We start from the raw sequence: 16,356 nt of genomic DNA, 5'->3' as shown, positions 1-16,356 counted from the left end.
TTACACTTCATCATCCAATTTCATGTGCACCTATCAAAATGCAATTCTTTTTTGCTATCTTTTTGACTGTGTTTCAGATCAGAGGGCACCTAACAGACAAGCTTTTCCTGTGCTGCACTTTTGAGGCTTGGAAGCTCAAAGCTCTGCTAAAGTGTAAGCCAGAGCAGTAAGAGAAGAAGCCTGACCCAGCCATTTGGAGGGATGGGTTTATTTGTGAAAGGCGGATGAACAAGGTCAGGTTAGATTTTTGCCTTGTCCTCTTCAGCCAAGGTTCATGCCGACAACAAACAAGACTATTACCCAGGACCAGCCAACACAGAGAGGGTAATGCAACACTTAGACAAATATAGATTGTGTCATGAAGACAATGTCCTATATTTTGTCAGTCTGATTAATTCTAATATTATTTTTTTCCCTTTCCTCATTTTCAGTTTTTGCTAGCTTGAAAAACCTTACTCTTCTTTTAAAAAACCACCCAAGGCATACGGAGGGCCAGCTCTGTGGTGGGAGAGACAGGAAGCATGTGAAGAACAGAACCTGACTTGGTGTCTCTGATGAGCCTTCTTCATGGCATTTTGCAATGTCCTTTCTTCTGTGGTAGGCTATGTGAGAGCTCTTTCAATGAAAGATGCTATAGAAAGATTTTATTTCCTAATGGTTTGTTATTACCTAATGAAATGGGGCAAGGCTAAACACATCACTGTTGCGAAGGCTCAAGGGATGACTGAGAAAGATGGTTTAGCAGTTTCAGGATGGTGGGATAATAGCTGCATGCTGGGCATGATTCACTTATCATATAATTTTATGCATGTGCAGTTCCATGGGCACCAGTGATTCACATGAGTGGCAGAAGAAGGCCCTATAAGGAGAAGTGTGCCACAAACTGATTGATTTATTCCCATTGCTCAGTCTGGAAGATAGCTTTCTTGAGCCAGGTTTCTAATACTGAAATCCATGAAAGTATTCTGTTTGGCAGCTATTTCTGATTGCTAACAGAAGAGCTATGGAAAATGAATTTTTGATTTGGTTTATTTATAATCTCTGTTCCAAGATGTCCTTCATAATTAAAGGACATCAGTTGGTGACAGTTTTTCACCCTCTGCCATTACAACAAATTAATCACTGCTTAAAATCTGATTTTTCATGAAATGAAATGAAAAATTCCACCACCAGCTTTTTAAGATATGACCCATTGTTGTTTTCTTATAATTTACACATAGATATGTGCATGCATTTTTAGTAAATTGCTGTGTTTTTTGGTCTGTAGTCCTGATTATCAGAAAAAGGCAAACTCATCCCTGGTTAGTTGACATTTGGAAGCACAAAAACACCAAAGAGGGCTGTTTAGTCAACTTTTTAAGTTTTGAACAAGCTGTAGTGTAATGGATGCAAAATCCTCAGCAAGTAACATCACAGATGAAGGAAGGACTTGATTTTCTTTTTCTGTTGCTCTTAAACTGAAGTAATTGTTTTTAATATGTATAAAATAGTTAACAATAATAAATGAGTTATTACTATGCAGCAGTAATAAATTCCCAGAAAATAAGTTGAATATAGGAGTTGGATTGTTACCTTTTTTTCACCTAGTAAAGTATCAGAATTAGTTTTAAAAATTCATCAGTTTTCAATGTGAGGCATATATTCGAGACTTTCTCCCAGGGTAATTTATTTCCAGTAAGGCCCAGGTCAGTAATGACCAAAGACTTCAGTTTTACCCCTTTCTAGTTATTTGCTGGTCTCTCTGACAGAAGGCTGGTTGTTTCAAACCATCACCCTTGCCAAGCTGAATGGATTAACACAGCTCTTTTCATGTCAAATCACTTCACAAAGGGAACAGTACTGAATGTGTATTATAGCTCTAAACTGTACCAGTGTACTTTCAGTAGTCTTTATCAACAACCCCATGGAGACTTGGACCCTATGATCCTGTTTTATTGCTTTGACATATTCTTTGTACAAGTACCAGAGACACAAAAATTCGAAGTTATCACTAGAATTAAAACCAAGGCATCACACTTTTCCCCAAAATAAATTCTTAACAAACTACTGTTCGTGTTTTCTATCATGCAATTTGTGACATTATACCTCCTGGCTTCCTATTCATTGAAGTGAACTAAATTATAAGCTGATACAGGATAATAGGTTTTTTGCTTACTTTAATAATGTTCTCACTAATTCTGTATGTTGATATATCTCTGAAATGACACCTTTGTGCTTGCTGAAGGGACAGAGGTCTAAAACCAGGATAAGCAATATAAGGTCCAGGTACAAAAAATTATCTGTGCTAGTGAAACACACATTTTGAATCAATTCTATCACTGCCTTATGGAAGAGTCGTATTTTCCACTATTTCTTACCCTTCTGTGGGCTGCAGAGATACAGATGGACATACAGTGACTGCAGCAGAGAAAGCCTGCACATTGCCAGGGGTCTCAAGAACCATTAAAACTGCTTCCTTCCTCTGAATTTTTTCTTCCACACAGTATCTCGTGGTAGGATTATAAGGCCAGAATTTATCCCTTAAATCTTACCAGTGTTTATGATTTTCTGTAGTGTATCACTATTCTGAATTTGGGAAATAATTATAACACTTAAAACTCCCATCTTCATCTAAGACAGTCACCAACCTGGAGTTCACATGTGTTTGCTTCTATAGAATGCCAACAGTCGTGTGAATATGCCTCACCTCTTCATTTAACCCTCCTAGCTGTGCTATTCTATATGTTAAAAATATTCCTTCATTCATTTAATCTTATTCTGGAGGACACTGAAGCATTTCTAAGAGGGCACTTAATTTCATTAGCTTTTCTGAAAACAAAAGCACAGCATGAACACCTAAGTAGAGAAATTAAATTACTAGATGCAAGTCAGAGGAGGCAGATGGCCTGATACCAGCTGTTAAGATTGCAGACTATTTCTAAACTCATCACTGTAGTAACTAAAATTATAGCCACAGTCTTGGAGATCAAAACTGGGTGCAAGAAGGAACAAGATGGGATGACTTAGTGCTGTGGTGCTCTGTGTGTGTCAGGATGACAAGGCTATGTCCAAAATTGAAAGAGTTACCAAAGCAGACTCATATGATCCTTTTCTATTAATCAGATAGTTTCACTATAATATTGAACATTGTTCCTCTCTGAGCTACATTTTGTCTCCTTTTAGTTACAGTAGTCTCTGAAAGCTATACAGTGAATAGTAACTAATAGCATTTTTAATCTCAGGTGTCACTCTGTGGGCAGAAAGGGACAGGGGATGCAAGAAAGTAATAAACCTAATATTGGCTGTAGCTTTTTTCAGTATTTCCAAGTCTGGAGACAATAAAAAGCCTGGTTGTAGGGTCACTCAGTGTTCTTTTACTTAAAAGTTAAGCAGAATGGTACCTGATAGGTAAAATTGCAGGTTGTATGGCAGTCAATCAGGCATGTATTTAAAGGGAGTTGAATGGATAAATCCCCACCCATTCAAAGCAAATCAAAGAAAAGATACTCAATTCTACTCAAATGGCCCAGGTTCCATATTTCAGTGAAAAAATTCATGCAAAAGCATACTGGATTTTTGGTCTTCTTCAGGGTTTTTGGGCCAGAGTTATTGCCACTTTTGATCCTCAAAAATGCCAATAATGGAAGAATCATCAGCAATGACAACGGGAACAGCAGTGGTTAAGCATGAACTGGTGACAGAATTTCATCTCTTATAATATGAAGTCTAATTAGGATTAATATATTCTTCAAGCGAAATTGCAGTGTTTTGCATACATAAGTACAGGAAAATATAATTTAATAGCTTGGTAGATCAAAGTGCTCCGTGTAAGACCCGGGTATCTGCTACACACAGAAGCAGCAGCACTGGTTGGGATTTGCGGCCCCTCTTCTGAGTCAACACCATGATGGCATGCAGGAGCAGGGATTGGGAGGATGGCAGTGGAATCTAAGGATGTGGAAGTGAACCCTAGATGCCTTATGAATGTTCACTTTTTAAGGAGCAGAAATGTCTGAGCCCAGATGCCTGACACAAATTAATTCTACCTTTGAGAGAAACAGGTGAGCAAAAAAGGCTGCGGTTGAGGTTGGCTTTAGAAAGACTTTGTTCAGAATGTACAATAAAAATAAAAGAGATGCCGTGATAGTCTTAGAACCATAGAGTCACAGAATGGTTTAGATTGGAAGAGACCTTAAAAATCACCCAGTTCCAACCCTCCTGCCATGGCCAGGGACACCTTCCACTAGACCAGGTTGCTCAAAGCCCTGTCCAACCTGGCCTGGAACTCTTCCAGGGATGGGGCATCCACAACTTCTCTGAGCAACCCGTGCCAGTGCCTCACAACTGTCAGTGTAAAGAATTTCTTCCTAATTTTCTAATCTAAACACAACCTCTTCCAGTTTAAAGCCATTCCACCTTGTCTTATCACTACACATCCTAGTAAAAAGTCTCTCTCCAACTTTCTTGAAAGCCCCCTTCAGGTACTGGAAGGTGCTATAAAGTGCTGTAAGGTTCCAGGTTCTTCCTGGAGCCTTCTCTTCTCCAGGATGAAGAGCCCCAACTCTCTCAGCCTGTCTTCACAGAAGAGGTGCTTCAGCACCTCCAACACTGATAATCCTTCTGGCCTTCATTGAAGCCACTCCTTTGTGGATCCTTGTCTTCATATTATCCCTATTCTATAAGCCATATTCTAGCTGAAATAAAACAATAGTTTTATCTGTTTGCTGCAAGGAGTTTAAAGTATACCATGTAATTAATATAATATATGCTTACAAAATATTTTGAAAACAGAATATGAAAGTACTAAGGGCTGTTAGTGTCATGGATGTCTTAATTGTTTCATAAAAGACATGTAGCAGACAGTTTTAAAGCAATATCATGAAAGCCTAGGAGCACTTACTATTTCGATGGTATGAAATAAATAATGGATATCCATTCCTGGGAGCTTTTGCTTCTTTGGGTAGTGCTATTTGTTCCTTAATTTATTACTTCTTTATTGCAAGATATATGTGGCTCTTTGTAGACCTGAGTGAGATAGATTAGAGCAGGGGGAAGGGAGAGGGGGAAGAGCTGGAAAAAGAGGCTGAAGAGCAACACCACCACTATGAATATTTGAGTAGTCAAAGATGAAGGTGTCAACTCTTTACGTTCATTTTTAGGGTTTTCCCTGTGCAGTTTGGTCCAGGTACTGGGGAAGGAAACACAAAGCATTGATGCAGCAGGATACCCCATCGGTAGAGTTGTTTCAGGAGGAGAGAAAGAGTGGGCAAGGTGCCAGGTGTGGGCAGGTGGAGTTTTCCATAAATCCTTTCTGGATGCATTGGTGGAAAGAGGTGGGGCTGACATGATTTAGGAGTCTGAGGTTCTTATTTAGAGTACAGTCAAACCTGAGAGGAAACCATAATTTTTTCTGCAGAGTTCTTCAGGCATTTATTTTGACAAAGGAACCAAGCCTTCCCCATTAGATCAGCTGTACAGGTATATTTGGCATCCAGGAAAAAATACATGCTGGCCATGAGGAGGGGAGTAGCTTTCACCCCTGGAGCAGAGGGTTATATATATATATATATAGAGAGAGAGAGAGCATTAAATTATATTAATTACATGGTATACATTAAACTCCTTGCAACGAACAGATAAAACTATTGTTTTCTTTCAGCTAGAATATGGCTTATAGAATAGCACTGCCAGAGGGTTGCCATTCTGGGTAAATTGTTCTTGGAGTGGTGTCAAGACACAAGGAAATGCCCACAGGAACCTGAGGGCATCTCTCAGGCTATCAACACTGTGCTTCACGTTTGGGGGTCAGTCAGAATTGCTGGCAACCTCAGGTTGCAGGCAACTGAAAGTCAAGCTAAAATATATTGAGGAGAAACATGAAAATGTTTCTTCCAATTGTTTGGGAGCTGATGTGGGTGAACTGAAATTTAAATCCTTCTAGAGAGTGATCCTTCTCTTCCAAAGTGAACCTTAGCCTTTCTACCCAGTGGTGTCCTTTTTTTCTGCTGTGAAAACCAAAGTATTTTCATTTGAAGGTATGTGGGGACAGTTAGAGCAACCCAGCTGAATCAGATATTAATGCTTATAATTTTGAGATTTTCCTGCTTTTAAATGTGGTTAATTATTACTTACCTGATAGAAGGAAATCTGTTGTTAAATAATCCTCAGGCACAAGTTTACAATGCTTTAAATTCAAAGAGAAACTATTTCTTCTGTCATTTCCCAGGGCTTGCAACCAGTGTTCCACTAATTAACACACGGAGGTAAACATTAGCTCCCATTCTTGCTGCTGTATAGCACACTGACTGATCCTCACTTCAGCTTTTTCCCTTTCAGCATTCAGCCCTGGGAATCGGGCTGAGGTTTTTACGTGGTACCACGCGGTACCACTGGGGTGGGAGACCCTCTGTTTTCCCTGTTTCCAGCTTCATTTGAACAACTGTGGCAAAAGCAATCATTTTGTGCATGGGCCATTTTCCCCCCCCTCTGTTTTGTGGGGATTTTTTTGTTTTCTCTTAGGCTAAAACCCAGTCTGTTAGTAGTAGCATTCTAGGATGGTTTGTGCCATTCTCTGAACGTAGTTCAGAAAAACTTCAAGTCAGATTCAAAAAGAGTCTGAAAAATCTGATAAACACGGATCTGACAAAGGAATTAGCAGAGGGGGGAGGCTTATCTATGTCCATCCTGTAAGGATGCAGATGCCAGCTACCCAGTACCAACTGTTTCCAGTCTTAATGGTCTCATCACCTTTGAGTGGGCACCACATATTCTGCATCTCTTGCAGGTAACATTGTCTACCCCCATCAGCACCTTCCAGAAATAAAACCAAAGCAGCAGCAGATTTTGTGTCAAAGGTATGTGGTAACTGTTAGCCCTGCAAGGGTGTCAGAAATGTGACAAATATTAACCAGGCTATCAGAAGAACTTAAAGCTGTTTCATCTTTCTTCTGCTGGTTTACAGTGTGGCTTGTGTTTGGACCATGAGTGTGTTTCCTCTTTACAAAGAAAAAAAAATATCCGTGTTAGTATAAGAACATCTGATTTATGAATGCTTGTATTTCTGGGTTCCAGTGTACAAACATCACAGGTATGTTCATGTTTGCACATGTATAGTGCTTAAAGAGCATTATATAGAGAATTATTAATATCATATGCATATGTTAATATACCCTTCCAGCCTGTACTAACATATTGTAGTGATTTTAAATTTTTTTCATCCAGAAATTAATTATTTTCAGTCAGAAAAAGAGGTTGCATACTGAGACTTTTTTGCATGGCTACATTTGTATTTACATGCACACACAAAGCAAGTGAAGATTTGTGAAGTGCTGAAGTATTCTTAATATTGAATTATGTAAAACAGATTCATTTTTACCTTTATTCATTTGTAAAAGTCTCTATTCTTTAATATTTTCCGCTGACTATCAGGGTTTTTTAGTTGCTTTTTAAGCTAAAGATAGAACCTCTGCTCATGTTTTCATATGGAAAAGTGACATTACACTTGCTGAAATCCAGAAAAATTTTGTAATGTATCTTGTACATCTTAATGGTGACAGAGGAAATTGTGCCAAAAACTTCAACAAGTGTAAGATTTTCTCCAGACCTTCAGCAAATTTTGTTCTCTGAATTCCCTGTAGCCCCAGTGCAGAGCAGCAGACAAGAGTTCCACTTGCTTGTTTGTACATGCTCTGAAAAATCTTCCAATCTGAAGCTGTCTTCTAAGCAGAACCTTTCTATAATGTTCTCTTGAATATAAAAAATTCAGATTATTTTATCTTCGGACACTTTTTGTTCCCTCTTCTAATCCTTATCAACAGCATGGCTTGGATTCTTTAGTTTTACAGATCATTGTAAGTGCAAGATCTCAGTATGTATTTGTTAAAGGTTTTCAGTAGCAGCAAAATAGTCCTTATATTACCAACAGGAGAGATAATTTACACATTGTTATGAATTAATTCACTTCATAAACTGTCAGTTTTGTTTATTTGTTTTCATCAGATATTTCTTCGCAGTCTCACAAATCTCACACACCTTTTTGTCATCTTTATTTGTTCCTAACACCTCAGATTTTAGCAAACTTTCAAAGGCCCTTGTACTAACTCTATCTCCCAAGGCTTCACAGGAAGCTGCATCTTGTGTCTGCTGGACCTCTACATGCAAAGACCTGAGATCACAAAATTAAACTATTAATTTCTTTGAGTACTGTAATGCTTAGCATAAAAGACAGGAATCAATGAAGTATAGCTGTGGTTTTGTACCATAGTTTATGTAGAATCTTACCTGGGATTAAATTGCAAAAATACCAGTAAATACATATTAGAAGTGGAATTTCATTATTTAAGGACTAAATACAACTTCTCGTTGTTTTTATTCACTAGAGAGAAAAAAATCTGCCATTCTCCTGCTCCTTCTGTTGGTGTTACCACAATAAACTGCGCATATCATAATTTGAATTTACTGTTCTTTTTAAATTTACTCTAGCACCTAAGGACTTCAAACTGAAACCCTCAGCTGTGTATCTGGATAACACAATCTTGCCCTAACTCCACGGTGCATAAATGCAGACTTTCACTAGTCCAAGTGGTGCTGCAGCTTCAGTGTTTTGGTGTGCAGAGTACTATGGTGTGTGAAGAATATTGCAGTTAATTTTTGTGCAAATATTACAGACGTATTTCTAAATCAACATCACATATAACATAATTTTGAGGGTTCTTTTTCTCCTTTGTGCATTTCTTATTTCACCATCATTGTAATCAAATAATACTACAAGTTCTAAGGCTAGGAGGTTCATGTATTATGTCAAAAGCTTACTTATTTATATACCATGTCAACTTTATTCTCACCGTGGGGTTCTCTTTGGATAATGGGTGCACTTCAGAGACTGGAAAAGGCATAATTATAGTTCATCCCACACTGTCTCATATATAGAGTGAAAATGAAATCTGGAGTAAGGATATTATAACAAAGAAGACCCATATCTTCTAGAGTATTAGCTATTAAGCAGTATTATTCTTCCCTTTAGTAAAACACTAAAACCTGCAGGGTTGAAGAATAAATTCTAGATAATTAGAGTCCCCTGTTAATTATGTGGGTTTTTTTGTTAATCCCAGAGTTTTCTTTTTCTCTCTAACACCAAGCAGATTTTTGTATTGCAATTCCCTTTATCATCTAGAGCTAATTTAGTCAATTTTATAGATACATATCCCGGTATCTACTTCTGCTTAGTGAAACTTGCATCCACCTTTCCATTATCAAAAATCCTGTTCCCAAATACCTAATTGCAGGAAGTGCTGTATGAAGAGGATGTCCTGATCAGGTATTTGCTGATGGTTCCATTTGGCATCAAAGAGCCCATGGCTTCAGTCACAGAATCACAGAATGGCGTGGGTTGGAAGGGACTGTAAAGATCATCTAGCTCCAACTCTCCTGCCATGGCCAGGGACACCTCCCACCAGACCAGGTTGCTCAAAGCCCCATCCAACCTGGCCAGGAACATTTCCAGGGACGTGGCATCCACAACTTCTCTGAGAAATCTGTTCCAGTCTCACATTACAGAAATACTTCTCCATTTCTTTAAATGTTACTATTACTTTTGAATCCCTCATTTCTTAAAAAAAAAAGAGTGAGATTTGTTTAAAATAGAAAATGGGGTTCAGCCTTTCTATTACAGAACTTATCTTTGCAATGCAGAGTACAAGTGAAGAGCTGATCTCCTATTTCAAATTATTTTTCACAAAACATAAACACATGCCTTTTTTTTTGTATTAAAACCTCCACATATATCTCTTCAGCATGTGATTTCCCCCCCCCCAGATGATGGAGCATTTTTGTTTCTTCACCCTCTTATCACTTTGATGGAAGTGTTATTTGTCACAGTCACTGGCTCTGATTCTCAGAAGGCTTCAGGGACTTGTGCGTTTCCAGTCCTTCACATTCATAATCAGAAATCTTTTCAACAAAAACCTGATGGTGCAGATCAGAGTTTCTACTTGCTGTGATGACTGACAATAGAAAAAGATAAGAAACATGTTCTATTTCATGGGTTAACTGTTTTCAGTTTTCCTGTAAAATGTGTTCTCTGGTTCAATTTCACTTCGACAGATCAATTCCCCTGGACACATTTTACCAATACATGAAAAATGTGAGGCAACGTATTTTTGTATGGAAAAGTGAGTCTACTTCAACCAACACTTACAACACTGGCTTAGATTCCTGGGAAAAAGCAATCCTGTCTGCAGAAGGCAAGGTTTCCTCTGTCCAGACTTTTCCCACATGTTAGCAAGGAAAGTATCCCTTGTAGCATATTTTAGCTTATTATCACCCAAGTTAGCTCTGTCAGTCCCAGTGGTTAACCATGAGGTGCAGATGAATCCTATAAGGCTGATAAAATTTGTACTAAAAACTAGTGGTTTTGATTATAAGTGTTTTGAAATTCTGTGCATTTGCCTAAATTAAATACTGCTCAATTTATTCAAACAATTATAAGTCTGCTTTCTCATATGAGGGATTTTCTTTAACCAGAACTAATCTTGGTTGCAAGTGATTTGAGGTCCTCTTAAGCCAACTGGCAAAGCAGACTGTATTCTGTTGTTTGATGAAGTGCAAAAAAGAGCACTACCTACCTGCTTGTAGGATTAATTAGTACATACATTCCATTATTTTCAGGTTTTTTCCCATCCAAATTTGAATAAAAGCCTTCTATTTGCAAGAATCTCTCTTGTCCTGTCCTGCTTTGATTAGCCTGAGAGAGTGTTCACACTGCATGCTCAGTTTTAACTACGCATGGACATAAGTAAGGTGCTCCTTGTTTCCTTGTCCTGCTTTTGTGGCTTTTGCATTCATCCTACTTCATATAACCTGAAAAAATTCCTCCTTCCTTTCTTCTTTCATTTTCCCAATGTTTGTGCAAAGATTTGTATTGACCTGAGATACTTACTGCTCATTGCTTTTTTCCATTGTTTGCCTATTCTCTTCATTTAAACTTCCATGCTACTTCCATGTTCCTGTTCTTTATTTGTGTTCTTTGGATACCGAGCATCACAAACAACATACCTGAGCCAGCCACCACCTTCTCTTCTGTTTCTGATTTCACTGGGCTTAGTGAAGTGTTTGGGAAGACCAAATGGGTTTCAAGGGCTTATTTTTGCTAACTGGGCCCAGTTCTGACTGCTGGTGACCTGAGGCCACACTGGATAATGAAGAGCCAGCACATACCCTTCCTCTGTCTTCCTGTAGCTTGGCCCTTGGTGTGTTGGGTGGCATTTTACAGATACATTAGCACAGAACTGTGTTAAGTCTGTGTCAATTAGTTTTTAAAGCTTTTTGTTCTAGCTAATATTTTTTCTTTAGCTATTCAATGTCCATGGTGGCAAGATTATGTTAGGTATGTGATATAGGTCGGCTTGCAGCAGGAGTCCTCTTGCTACTTTTTAGGATTAAGCTGCAATCCCTGTTATGCAGTTTGGTAGATAGGAGCGAGTGACAGCTCTCAAAGGTGATAATCATATTAGCTGGTTTACCAACTCCTGTAGCTCAAAAATGAGTGGGTTTATCTCTTGAATAACTAAGTCAAATCAATTATTTTTCATTAATATTCAACATCAACATTAAATCTCCATACATTATGGAAGGGTAATTGCGCTTGCAGCACTCGTGTCCTCACTTTTTCCAAAAGAATTGTTCCTATTTATATGCCATTTGTTTATGGCACTTGAAACATTTAATTTCACTGCTGCAGATCTCTCCCACGCCTGCCTTGACTTGATGTTTTTAAGTCAGTTGCTGACAAGCTTTCAAAGACCATCGTACTGATTGTACCTTGCATAGGTGCAGTTCTGCTGTGCTTCATCAGCCACAGCAGAACGTGTCTCGTACCTGATCACATGCAAACCCAGAAATTGCAGTAGTCAGCTGCTAGCTACTTTCCCCACCACAGCCTAGTATGCATACAAATGATTCTGAGAGGAGGTTCATGGTTAGGTAACTTACCCTGTGTACTGTACAGTCTGTACATGTTTTGCATGAGATGGCTGAAAAATGAAATTTGGCCCATGCTTTGAATCATTTAGGTTGGAAAAGACCTGTAAGATCATCCAGGCCAATATTAAGACCTACCCCTACAGTCAGATGGATTCCACCTAGTAATATTTAAACAAATCTTGCTCTTGGCATCCTTTCTATGGCCTAGGAATGGATGAAAATCTTTGTTATTTGACACACTTTAAAGAAATTTGAACAAACATTTCTCTAGTACAGTCCAAGGATGCCTGATTCTCAATATGGTGGGATGATAGCCCTTCTGCTTGATATTTTTATAATTCTACGAAAATCCAAAGTCCTGCAATAGACATCAAAACCTGCATTTAAATGAATCTGTCATTACTTGCTCCCCAAAAGCAATGTTTCTGTGTATTATTGCCATTTTTAACAAGAGGAGACAAACATATAAGCTGAACTAATTGCCTTGTTTTTCCCTGTTATCCATTAAGATACAGGATCCATTTCCTCTCCATTTAGATTCCAGTGATTTTAGTACTGTAAGTTAATAGCAACTTAATTTCTGAAATGGGATTTTGATAGTTCTAATAGAAGAGATTGGAACATGAATAATTTTACCTTCAGAATAAAAACAAAAGGAACTTCTTTCTGTTCATTAGATAATAGAATAACAAACCCTCTGTTGTGCTGATGTGTTAAAGCCAGAGCATGTTTAGACTAAGATGCTGAAAAACCTTAATTGGTGACAACTGGTAATATAGTTAGAAGAGTTCAGTTGTTTCTCCTGACATTCACAGAAAGGTGAGCAGAGGGGACATTATGGCCCATAACAACGATGTGGTGTAAATGTAAACCAAACATTAGCTAACAGAATAGGTTATCCTGACGTGTGCTACAGGAGTCACATGAGGTGTTAACTGCTACGCTAATTAAATAACTCATGGATTGATATGTGATACGTTGCAGCCAGGAAGATTGTGCTATATATTATTTGGTTTCTGATTCAGTGATAAAAGTTATTGTGCTAACCAAGAAGCAGCTCCTTCCTTAAGATTTAAGTATAAAGTCACAACTACTTTATGCCTGCTTTAAATTTTTATCCATTGGGGCATAGTCTTTTTATTTGAGTTGTACCAGAAAAAGAAGTTGTCACCAAAAATTGTTTTTCCGGGTGTTTTTCCACCTACCACCTAATAATCAGGAGCAATCTTCTATTTTTTTTTCCCCAGATGAGGTTTCTAACAAAGAAAGTGTGCTCAAATACCAAGATATAATACAAACTTTTGTGTAGGCTATTAGGGTATTTTTTTGAAATTAGTTTAAAAACAGGCCATGACAGACCAGTTACCCTTACAAGGGCAGGCATTTTTCTCAAAGGATGAACATGGTCCTCAATTTACCTGTAGCATTTTTGTGTCAATCAATGTAAATGAAATTAAAGCACCTCGTGAAAAGCAGTGTAGAAGCTTATCTTTCTTCAGAGTATGGTTATTGGAAGATGAAGAGATCAACTGGTGAATGATAATTCAGAACAAACTCACTGGATGTCAAGCTTTATGTAGACGCATAGCTCACTGGCAAGTAGTAGCCAAATTATGCTGAACCATGAAAACTATGTGTTCAAGGCCAGGTTGGAAGGGGCTTTGAGCAACCTGGTCTAGTGGATGTCATCCCTGCCCATGGCAGGGGGATTGGAACAAGCTGATCCTTAAGGTCCCTTCCAACCTAAACTGTTCTATGTGTCTATGATAAAAAATAGGTTAAGTGATTTTAAGTAATTTCCTGAACTGTGGCTCAGGTGATGCTGTTCAGAACAATTCTTGCATGCCAACACAAAGTCCACAGGACCATGGTGAAGACAAGTAAACTGTCATTCTCCTTTCTATTACTAGGGTATACATATGCATCCATATTTGGTGTTGACACATGAAATTAAAGTATAGGCAGCAAGGCTGTTTAGGATCAACCCTATGTTGTGTATAGAATGTACATAAAAGATACTCAGGGAAAATGTAATTGGAAGAGCTCACCACACAAATAGGTAATTTCATGGCCAGTGCACTGGGTTAAATTTGTTTCTTTTAATTATTCATATCTACTGTTAAATATGTCTTTTATCAAAGCAGATAGATCACAGATGCTCAGGTATTTCTAGAATGTTAGGAGCCAACAGCTGTAACTGAAGAACAAAGAAGAAATTAGCCCTGAGTAGTAATATGTCTAAGAGCAAAGGGATTCAGCTCTGGCCCTCCTGGCCCAAGGCAGCTGGTTGGTAGCAGTAAAAGTGTGTGAAGAAAGGGCCTAGATGCCTGACACTGGGTGGGTTAGGAATACTCTGCATAACAGAAGTGGGAGAAAGGCTCTTTTAACAGAGAAGAATTCTGCTCCCTTTGCTTGCTAATCAGGTGAGAGAGTGATAAAATCATAACTGTTAGGACAGGATGTGCTTAGCCTGAACAATGTGATCCGATAAGCAATCTGGGAGCTGGGGTGGTGCATTACATACTTCTGAGTTCACCAGGACCCCAATAATTTTTTACTGTAGAAATGCCAAAATATAAATAAATCTATGTTTCATCAGAGAAATTAGGTTCCCCAAATGCACTGTGGAATATATGACAGCAGAGAAATATATATTCAAGTTACATCATCTATGTTGTAAAAGAGTAAGTGCCTGGAGTGATTCTTTGGCATTTTCCCGAAGATGATACCTTTAAAACGTGACAGATATATTGCCCTGCCAGGTCAAGAAAGTTGCAGGTTGGGTAGGGATGACGAGCTGCTGCCTAAGGTTTGCCTTATGAAAGTATTGTTTCAAAGGTCGGTGATCAAAAGTGCTACTTTTACCTCCTGGGCTTTTGTGCTAAGTTCAGAGTTAATGGCCAAAACTTGAAGCCTTGCAAAACAAAAGTGATAACTGGCTTCCAGAATCTCAGTCAAGTCTGAGGGAGACAGGCAAAGTGCTCTGTGCTTTAGTTAATATCATAACATGGTTTTTTTACTACCTGATTAATCTGGGTTTTTTCACTACCTGTTTAATCTGTTTTTTTTCTTAGATAAAATACCTGTAAAAGTCCCTGAGTATGAATAGAGATCAAGGTTATTTTTGTAGGAATCACACAGTTCTTAATGTCTAGCAGAAGACAAAGGATGCTGTGCGGGAAGAGCGTGGTACAATAAATGCATTTAATCAGCTGCCAATTATCTAATTAGCAAATGTAAAAGTGGGTGGAGAGATTTAGAGAGTAGAGGGGTGGTTGCCATTCATCTACCAGCATTTATTTGTGGAAGAAAGTCAAGATGCTCCTGTTTCTTTCCACAATAAATGTCCTTTTTCACTCTCAGTTTAATTATTCATTTCAGAGAAGAACAGGGCAGAGGAGTCTGCCAGAAAGGAGCTGGTGAAGCACTGTGAGTGAGGATCTCTCTTACCTTTAGTCATCCAAAGACCATGGAGCTGCCTCAGTGGTACTGCTGGAGAAAGGCACTTCAGGTCCTCCCACCCTCACCTAAACAGACAAACCAGGTTTTTGAGGCACTTGAGTGTCTCCTCTGACTTGAGAAAAACCCAGACAGTTTTCTTTGACTGGAAACAACCTTTTAGAAAGTTCACTTAAATGAGAAAGAAGCCTGCTGATACCCTTTGATGACTCAAGGTGGCTGAGAGAAATCCCATTTTATATAAGTCGATAACTTTCTTTCTTTTCTTTAGGCTTGTGTAACTATTTGCTACTTTCCTTATCTATATATATCTGACATATGCTGAAAACTAGAATTTTGCTCCTACGTGTACATATCTAGAAAGCCATTAAGCATTACTCAGTCAATATCGAGCCTGCTGACAGCTGAATTAGCACAGCCAAAAAGCTTTAGAGCTTCCTTCCTAGTGTGGATGAACTCCAATGTCTTTACCATAACTGGGAAGAGAAACAGGAAAAAAAAATGAAAACCTTAAATATACACCTATCTAGGTTGTTTCTTACATGGAAAGGTCTCAGTGAAACAGACAAGGTAAAAATTTTGACACATTTTAGAAAGACTGTGGAAACCATCCTAATAGCCTGGAGAAGTCAGTAGATATTGACTTAGGTTATTATAACATTAGATTATTATAATGTTAAATCAATATTTAATAGCCATGCATCGATGTTTTTTAAGTAGCATGCACAGGGGATTTATCTTCTTCCCTGAGTATTCATTTCATGCTCTAGCAGAACTTATAGGCTCGAACAGGACAGGACTCATACAGGTATTTATAAGCTACTTAAAAATGTGTAGAAGGACTGTAATTTTCCAATACATTTTCTCAGACATTTTTCTGTGTGTACTTTATCCTGAAAGCATTTTGCCTCTTGTTAGCAGAAAGTCTCTGGAAACACA

This window comes from Coloeus monedula, assembly GCF_965178545.1.
Source record: "Coloeus monedula genome assembly, chromosome: 3".
NCBI classification, from domain to species: domain Eukaryota; kingdom Metazoa; phylum Chordata; class Aves; order Passeriformes; family Corvidae; genus Coloeus; species Coloeus monedula.
Note: the sequence above shows the minus strand (reverse complement) of the source record.